Source organism: Anopheles moucheti (assembly GCF_943734755.1).
Source record: "Anopheles moucheti chromosome X unlocalized genomic scaffold, idAnoMoucSN_F20_07 X_unloc_46, whole genome shotgun sequence".
Lineage (NCBI taxonomy): Eukaryota > Metazoa > Arthropoda > Insecta > Diptera > Culicidae > Anopheles > Anopheles moucheti.
The window spans coordinates 15,001-23,995 of NW_026453555.1; positions in this window are offsets into that span (position 1 = coordinate 15,001).

Here is an 8,995-nt window from a genome sequence, read left to right on the forward strand (position 1 = left end):
TCGTGTGCTTCGATAGGTTTGGTCCGTGTTTTTGAGTACTCTTGTCCATGATTTTCGTTTGCTTCTAGAGGTTTGGTCCGATTTTCAGTACTCTTGTCCATGCTTTCACATGCTCTGATAGGTTCACAGTCAGTTTTCAGTTATCCCTGTGTTCATGGTTTTCGTGTGCTTCCATAGGTTTGGTCCGTGTTTTTGAGTACTCTTGTCCATGATTTTCGTGTGCTTCTAGAGGTTTGGTCCGATTTTCAGTACTCTTGTCCATGCTTTCACATGCTCTGATAGGTAGGTTCGTTCTCAGTTATCCCTGTGTTCATGGTTTTCGTGTGCTTCCATAGGTTTGGTCCGTGTTTTTGAGTACTCTTGTCCATGATTTTCGTGTGCTTCTAGAGGTTTGGTCCGATTTTCAGTACTCTTGTCCATGCTTTCACATGCTCTGATAGGTAGGTTCGTTCTCAGTTATCCCTGTGTTCATGGTTTTCGTTTGCTTCGATTCGTTCACTCTATTACTCTTGTCTTTGGTTTTCGTTTGCTTCGATTCGTTCACTCCATTACTCTTGTCTGTGGTTTTTCGTTTGCTTCGATTCGTTCAGTCCATTACTCTTGTATGTGATTTTCGTTTGCTTCGATTCGTTCAGTCCATTACTCTTGTGTGTGGTTTTCGTTTGCTTCGAGTCGTTCAGTCCATTACCCTTGTCTATGATTTTCGTTTGCTTCGAGTCGTTCAGTCCAATACTTACCCTTGTCTATGATTTTCGCTCTAAGCCCAGTCGCCCTGCGCTCTGGAAATCACATTCCAACTCTATCACCGATAGCGCTCACACCTTGGAAACCACATTTCACCCAGGGGACCTTAGGGTGGATTTTGAGCCTTTCGGGATTGCGAAACCATCATTTAACACTCTAAACTTAATTTCCGCAATCCCAGACGCACTTTCCATATGGTCTCCAAAAATGCGTGTGAGCTGACCTGGTCCCTTATAATAGGCAATGAACACGATTTTGGCAAAATATTTTTTTCAAAATTTTTTGACTCACCGGGTAAAATCGAATTTACTTGGGAAAAATGTTCTAGCAGGGGCCCTCCCATACAAATTTTTTTCTTCTCAAAAATGATTTTCGTTTCACTTTTCATACTCAGGGGAGTCTAAAATTGATGTTTTGAGTCACCATGAAAAAAAAATTTTTTTTGACCCGAGCTTGTGTCGCGACCCAAAAATCGACTCACTTGGGAAAAATGTTCTAGCAGGGGCCCTCCCATACAAAAATTTTTTCTTCTCAAAAATGATTTTCGTTTCACTTTTCATACTCAGGGGAGTCTAAAATTGATGTTTTGAGTCACCGTGAAAAAAAAAATTTTTTGACCCGAGCTTGTGTCGGCGACCCAAAATCGACGCACTTGGGAAAAATGTTCTAGCAGGGGCCCTCCCATACAAAAATTTTTTCTTCTCAAAAATGATTTTCGTTTCACTTTTCATACTCAGGGGAGTCTAAAATTGATGTTTTGAGTCACCGAGAAAAAAAAATTTTTTTGACCCGAGCTTGTGTCGCGACCCAAAAATCGACTCACTTGGGAAAAATGTTCTAGCAGGGGCCCTCCCATACAAAAATTTTTTCTTCTCAAAAATGATTTTCGTTTCACTTTTCATACTCAGGGGAGTCTAAAATTGATGTTTTGAGTCACCGTGAAAAAAAAATTTTTTTGACCCGAGCTTGTGTCGGCGACCCAAAATCGACGCACTTGGGAAATATGTTCTAGCAGGGGCCCTCCCATACAAAAATTTTTTCTTCTCAAAAATGATTTTCGTTTCACTTTTCATACTCAGGGGAGTCTAAAATTGATGTTTTGAGTCACCGAGAAAAAAAAATTTTTTTGACCCGAGCTTGTGTCGGCGACCCAAAAATCGACGCACTTGGGAAAAATGTTCTAGCAGGGGCCCTCCCATACAAAAATTTTTTCTTCTCAAAAATGATTTTCGTTTCACTTTTCATACTCAGGGGAGTCTAAAATTGATGTTTTGAGTCACCGTGAAAAAAAAAATTTTTTGACCCGAGCTTGTGTCGGCGACCCAAAATCGACGCACTTGGGAAAAATGTTCTAGCAGGGGCCCTCCCATACAAAAATTTTTTCTTCTCAAAAATGATTTTCGTTTCACTTTTCATACTCAGGGGAGTCTAAAATTGATGTTTTGAGTCACCGAGAAAAAAAAATTTTTTTGACCCGAGCTTGTGTCGCGACCCAAAAATCGACTCACTTGGGAAAAATGTTCTAGCAGGGGCCCTCCCATACAAAAATTTTTTCTTCTCAAAAATGATTTTCGTTTCACTTTTCATACTCAGGGGAGTCTAAAATTGATGTTTTGAGTCACCGTGAAAAAAAAATTTTTTTGACCCGAGCTTGTGTCGGCGACCCAAAATCGACGCACTTGGGAAATATGTTCTAGCAGGGGCCCTCCCATACAAAAATTTTTTCTTCTCAAAAATGATTTTCGTTTCACTTTTCATACTCAGGGGAGTCTAAAATTGATGTTTTGAGTCACCGAGAAAAAAAAAATTTTTTGACCCGAGCTTGTGTCGGCGACCCAAAAATCGACGCACTTGGGAAAAATGTTCTAGCAGGGGCCCTCCCATACAAAAATTTTTTCTTCTCAAAAATGATTTTCGTTTCACTTTTCATACTCAGGGGAGTCTAAAATTGATGTTTTGAGTCACCGAGAAAAAAAAATTTTTTTGACCCGAGCTTGTGTCGGCGACCCAAAATCGACGCACTTGGGAAAAATGTTCTAGCAGGGGCCCTCCCATACAAAATTTTTTTCTTCTCAAAAATGATTTTCGTTTCACTTTTCATACTCAGGGGAGTCTAAAATTGATGTTTTGAGTCACCGAGAAAAAAAAATTTTTTTGACCCGAGCTTGTGTCGGCGACCCAAAATCGACGCACTTGGGAAAAATGTTCTAGCAGGGGCCCTCCCATACAAAAATTTTTTCTTCTCAAAAATGATTTTCGTTTCACTTTTCATACTCAGGGGAGTCTAAAATTGATGTTTTGAGTCACCGAGAAAAAAAAATTTTTTTGACCCGAGCTTGTGTCGGCGACCCAAAATCGACGCACTTGGGAAAAATGTTCTAGCAGGGGCCCTCCCATACAAAAATTTTTTCTTCTCAAAAATGATTTTCGTTTCACTTTTCATACTCAGGGGAGTCTAAAATTGATGTTTTGAGTCACCGAGAAAAAAAAATTTTTTTGACCCGAGCTTGTGTCGGCGACCCAAAATCGACGCACTTGGGAAAAATGTTCTAGCAGGGGCCCTCCCATACAAAATTTTTTTCTTCTCAAAAATGATTTTCGTTTCACTTTTCATACTCAGGGGAGTCTAAAATTGATGTTTTGAGTCACGGTGAAAAAAAAAATTTTTTGACCCGAGCTTGTGTCGGCGACCCAAAATCGACGCACTTGGGAAATATGTTCTAGCAGGGGCCCTCCCATACAAAAATTTTTTCTTCTCAAAAATGATTTTCGTTTCACTTTTCATACTCAGGGGAGTCTAAAATTGATGTTTTGAGTCACGGTGAAAAAAAAAATTTTTTGACCCGAGCTTGTGTCGGCGACCCAAAATCGACGCACTTGGGAAAAATGTTCTAGCAGGGGCCCTCCCATACAAAAATTTTTTCTTCTCAAAAATGATTTTCGTTTCACTTTTCATACTCAGGGGAGTCTAAAATTGATGTTTTGAGTCACCGAGAAAAAAAAATTTTTTTGACCCGAGCTTGTGTCGGCGACCCAAAATCGACGCACTTGGGAAATATGTTCTAGCAGGGGCCCTCCCATACAAAAATTTTTTCTTCTCAAAAATGATTTTCGTTTCACTTTTCATACTCAGGGGAGTCTAAAATTGATGTTTTGAGTCACCGAGAAAAAAAAATTTTTTTGACCCGAGCTTGTGTCGGCGACCCAAAATCGACGCACTTGGGAAAAATGTTCTAGCAGGGGCCCTCCCATACAAAAATTTTTTCTTCTCAAAAATGATTTTCGTTTCACTTTTCATACTCAGGGGAGTCTAAAATTGATGTTTTGAGTCACCGAGAAAAAAAAAAAATTTTGACCCGAGCTTGTGTCGGCGACCCAAAAATCGACGCACTTGGGAAAAATGTTCTAGCAGGGGCCCTCCCATACAAAAATTTTTTCTTCTCAAAAATGATTTTCGTTTCACTTTTCATACTCAGGGGAGTCTAAAATTGATGTTTTGAGTCACCGTGAAAAAAAAAATTTTTTGACCCGAGCTTGTGTCGGCGACCCAAAATCGACGCACTTGGGAAAAATGTTCTAGCAGGGGCCCTCCCATACAAAAATTTTTTCTTCTCAAAAATGATTTTCGTTTCACTTTTCATACTCAGGGGAGTCTAAAATTGATGTTTTGAGTCACCGAGAAAAAAAAATTTTTTTGACCCGAGCTTGTGTCGCGACCCAAAAATCGACTCACTTGGGAAAAATGTTCTAGCAGGGGCCCTCCCATACAAAAATTTTTTCTTCTCAAAAATGATTTTCGTTTCACTTTTCATACTCAGGGGAGTCTAAAATTGATGTTTTGAGTCACCGTGAAAAAAAAATTTTTTTGACCCGAGCTTGTGTCGGCGACCCAAAATCGACGCACTTGGGAAATATGTTCTAGCAGGGGCCCTCCCATACAAAAATTTTTTCTTCTCAAAAATGATTTTCGTTTCACTTTTCATACTCAGGGGAGTCTAAAATTGATGTTTTGAGTCACCGTGAAAAAAAAATTTTTTTGACCCGAGCTTGTGTCGGCGACCCAAAATCGACGCACTTGGGAAAAATGTTCTAGCAGGGGCCCTCCCATACAAAAATTTTTTCTTCTCAAAAATGATTTTCGTTTCACTTTTCATACTCAGGGGAGTCTAAAATTGATGTTTTGAGTCACCGTGAAAAAAAATTTTTTTTGACCCGAGCTTGTGTCGGCGACCCAAAATCGACGCACTTGAGAAAAATGTTCTAGCAGGGGCCCTCCCATACAAAAATTTTTTCTTCTCAAAAATGATTTTCGTTTCACTTTTCATACTCAGAGGAGTCTAAAATTGATGTTTTGAGTCACCGAGAAAAAAAAATTTTTTTGACCCGAGCTTGTGTCGGCGACCCAAAATCGACGCACTTGGGAAATATGTTCTAGCAGGGGCCCTCCCATACAAAAATTTTTTCTTCTCAAAAATGATTTTCGTTTCACTTTTCATACTCAGGGGAGTCTAAAATTGATGTTTTGAGTCACCGAGAAAAAAAAATTTTTTTGACCCGAGCTTGTGTCGGCGACCCAAAATCGACGCACTTGGGAAAAATGTTCTAGCAGGGGCCCTCCCATACAAAAATTTTTTTTTGACTCACCGGGTAAAATGGTCGCACTTGGTAAAAATGTTCTAGCAGGGGCCCTCCCATACAAAAATTTTTTCTTCTCAAAAATGATTTTCGTTTCACTTTTCATACTCAGGGGAGTCTAAAATTGATGTTTTGAGTCACCGTGAAAAAAAAATTTTTTTGACCCGAGCTTGTGTCGGCGACCCAAAATCGACGCACTTGGGAAATATGTTCTAGCAGGGGCCCTCCCATACAAAAATTTTTTCTTCTCAAAAATGATTTTCGTTTCACTTTTCATACTCAGGGGAGTCTAAACTTGATGTTTTGAGTCACCGTGAAAAAAAAATTTTTTTGACCCGAGCTTGTGTCGGCGACCCAAAATCGACGCACTTGGGAAATATGTTCTAGCAGGGGCCCTCCCATACAAAAATTTTTTCTTCTCAAAAATGATTTTCGTTTCACTTTTCATACTCAGGGGAGTCTAAAATTGATGTTTTGAGTCACCGTGAAAAAAAAATTTTTTTGACCCGAGCTTGTGTCGGCGACCCAAAATCGACGCACTTGGGAAAAATGTTCTAGCAGGGGCCCTCCCATACAAAAATTTTTTCTTCTCAAAAATGATTTTCGTTTCACTTTTCATACTCAGGGGAGTCTAAAATTGATGTTTTGAGTCACCGAGAAAAAAAAATTTTTTTGACCCGAGCTTGTGTCGCGACCCAAAAATCGACTCACTTGGGAAAAATGTTCTAGCAGGGGCCCTCCCATACAAAAATTTTTTCTTCTCAAAAATGATTTTCGTTTCACTTTTCATACTCAGGGGAGTCTAAAATTGATGTTTTGAGTCACCGAGAAAAAAAAAAAATTTTGACCCGAGCTTGTGTCGGCGACCCAAAATCGACGCACTTGGGAAATATGTTCTAGCAGGGGCCCTCCCATACAAAAATTTTTTCTTCTCAAAAATGATTTTCGTTTCACTTTTCATACTCAGGGGAGTCTAAAATTGATGTTTTGAGTCACCGAGAAAAAAAAATTTTTTTGACCCGAGCTTGTGTCGGCGACCCAAAATCGACGCACTTGGGAAAAATGTTCTAGCAGGGGCCCTCCCATACAAAATTTTTTTCTTCTCAAAAATGATTTTCGTTTCACTTTTCATACTCAGGGGAGTCTAAAATTGATGTTTTGAGTCACGGTGAAAAAAAAAATTTTTTGACCCGAGCTTGTGTCGGCGACCCAAAATCGACGCACTTGGGAAATATGTTCTAGCAGGGGCCCTCCCATACAAAAATTTTTTCTTCTCAAAAATGATTTTCGTTTCACTTTTCATACTCAGGGGAGTCTAAAATTGATGTTTTGAGTCACCGTGAAAAAAAAATTTTTTTGACCCGAGCTTGTGTCGGCGACCCAAAATCGACGCACTTGGGAAAAATGTTCTAGCAGGGGCCCTCCCATACAAAAATTTTTTCTTCTCAAAAATGATTTTCGTTTCACTTTTCATACTCAGGGGAGTCTAAAATTGATGTTTTGAGTCACCGAGAAAAAAAAATTTTTTTGACCCGAGCTTGTGTCGGCGACCCAAAATCGACGCACTTGGGAAAAATGTTCTAGCAGGGGCCCTCCCATACAAAATTTTTTTCTTCTCAAAAATGATTTTCGTTTCACTTTTCATACTCAGGGGAGTCTAAAATTGATGTTTTGAGTCACCGAGAAAAAAAAATTTTTTTGACCCGAGCTTGTGTCGGCGACCCAAAATCGACGCACTTGGGAAAAATGTTCTAGCAGGGGCCCTCCCATACAAAAATTTTTTCTTCTCAAAAATGATTTTCGTTTCACTTTTCATACTCAGGGGAGTCTAAAATTGATGTTTTGAGTCACCGAGAAAAAAAAATTTTTTTGACCCGAGCTTGTGTCGGCGACCCAAAATCGACGCACTTGGGAAAAATGTTCTAGCAGGGGCCCTCCCATACAAAAATTTTTTCTTCTCAAAAATGATTTTCGTTTCACTTTTCATACTCAGGGGAGTCTAAAATTGATGTTTTGAGTCACCGAGAAAAAAAAATTTTTTTGACCCGAGCTTGTGTCGGCGACCCAAAATCGACGCACTTGGGAAAAATGTTCTAGCAGGGGCCCTCCCATACAAAATTTTTTTCTTCTCAAAAATGATTTTCGTTTCACTTTTCATACTCAGGGGAGTCTAAAATTGATGTTTTGAGTCACGGTGAAAAAAAAAATTTTTTGACCCGAGCTTGTGTCGGCGACCCAAAATCGACGCACTTGGGAAATATGTTCTAGCAGGGGCCCTCCCATACAAAAATTTTTTCTTCTCAAAAATGATTTTCGTTTCACTTTTCATACTCAGGGGAGTCTAAAATTGATGTTTTGAGTCACGGTGAAAAAAAAAATTTTTTGACCCGAGCTTGTGTCGGCGACCCAAAATCGACGCACTTGGGAAAAATGTTCTAGCAGGGGCCCTCCCATACAAAAATTTTTTCTTCTCAAAAATGATTTTCGTTTCACTTTTCATACTCAGGGGAGTCTAAAATTGATGTTTTGAGTCACCGAGAAAAAAAAATTTTTTTGACCCGAGCTTGTGTCGGCGACCCAAAATCGACGCACTTGGGAAATATGTTCTAGCAGGGGCCCTCCCATACAAAAATTTTTTCTTCTCAAAAATGATTTTCGTTTCACTTTTCATACTCAGGGGAGTCTAAAATTGATGTTTTGAGTCACCGAGAAAAAAAAATTTTTTTGACCCGAGCTTGTGTCGGCGACCCAAAATCGACGCACTTGGGAAAAATGTTCTAGCAGGGGCCCTCCCATACAAAAATTTTTTCTTCTCAAAAATGATTTTCGTTTCACTTTTCATACTCAGGGGAGTCTAAAATTGATGTTTTGAGTCACCGAGAAAAAAAAAAAATTTTGACCCGAGCTTGTGTCGGCGACCCAAAAATCGACGCACTTGGGAAAAATGTTCTAGCAGGGGCCCTCCCATACAAAAATTTTTTCTTCTCAAAAATGATTTTCGTTTCACTTTTCATACTCAGGGGAGTCTAAAATTGATGTTTTGAGTCACCGTGAAAAAAAAAATTTTTTGACCCGAGCTTGTGTCGGCGACCCAAAATCGACGCACTTGGGAAAAATGTTCTAGCAGGGGCCCTCCCATACAAAAATTTTTTCTTCTCAAAAATGATTTTCGTTTCACTTTTCATACTCAGGGGAGTCTAAAATTGATGTTTTGAGTCACCGAGAAAAAAAAATTTTTTTGACCCGAGCTTGTGTCGCGACCCAAAAATCGACTCACTTGGGAAAAATGTTCTAGCAGGGGCCCTCCCATACAAAAATTTTTTCTTCTCAAAAATGATTTTCGTTTCACTTTTCATACTCAGGGGAGTCTAAAATTGATGTTTTGAGTCACCGTGAAAAAAAAATTTTTTTGACCCGAGCTTGTGTCGGCGACCCAAAATCGACGCACTTGGGAAATATGTTCTAGCAGGGGCCCTCCCATACAAAAATTTTTTCTTCTCAAAAATGATTTTCGTTTCACTTTTCATACTCAGGGGAGTCTAAAATTGATGTTTTGAGTCACCGTGAAAAAAAAATTTTTTTGACCCGAGCTTGTGTCGGCGACCCAAAATCGACG